This window comes from Propithecus coquereli, unplaced genomic scaffold (assembly GCF_000956105.1).
Source record: "Propithecus coquereli isolate 6110/MARCELLA unplaced genomic scaffold, Pcoq_1.0 Scaffold437, whole genome shotgun sequence".
In the NCBI taxonomy this organism is placed as follows: Eukaryota; Metazoa; Chordata; class Mammalia; order Primates; family Indriidae; genus Propithecus; species Propithecus coquereli.
In genome coordinates this window covers 377,299-377,841 of record NW_012150141.1, presented here as the reverse complement: position 1 = coordinate 377,841, position 543 = coordinate 377,299, and the positions used below count along the sequence as shown (strand labels likewise).

The following is a 543-nucleotide window of genomic DNA, read 5'->3' as shown; positions in this document are numbered from 1 at the left end:
TACTTGTCTTTAAAATTTCAGAAATAGTTTTAGCAGGTTTTTCTTTTAGCCATCTGATTGAATTTAATTAATATGCCATTGCTAATGTAGTTGCTCATACATTTTGATTAGAGAAATAGAAAATTTTGTTTTATTGGGTTATTTGTTGATTGATTCAACTTATAAACAAAAAATCAAACTTTTTGAGTTGTCAGTCCTTTTCTGAGTATGGACTACATAATTATGTCACAAATATTTCCACCAGTGACATTGAAGTGGTCACTTTTGCTTTTGTTTTACACTCAAATATTTGATATACTCTCAAGCTTCCATGATAATTTTTTTCTGATCTGAGAGTACAAAAGAAATCTTTCATTAGTAAGGTATATTCTCTTTCCTATCTTCTATATTCTAGAACGACATCACACCGAAAAAAGATATCATCTGATAGCAATAATTAAGATGGAGCATTATGTGAAGTAGATTATAATATGTAAATGATTAAACAATCAAATAACTGTTTTATTGTAATCTAAAGAAAAATGTTTCATGGACATGGTCTAT

At 27.6% G+C, this 543-nt stretch overlaps 1 protein-coding gene across 1 annotated transcript in view; it reads left to right on the top strand.

The window, feature by feature from the left end:
- The window catches only part of ADGRL3 (adhesion G protein-coupled receptor L3), a gene marked incomplete at its 5' end in the record, with an annotated part of 558,279 nt that overhangs the window by 515,261 nt on the left and 42,475 nt on the right, over positions 1–543 (top strand). The gene's annotated exons all lie outside the window — the stretch shown is intronic.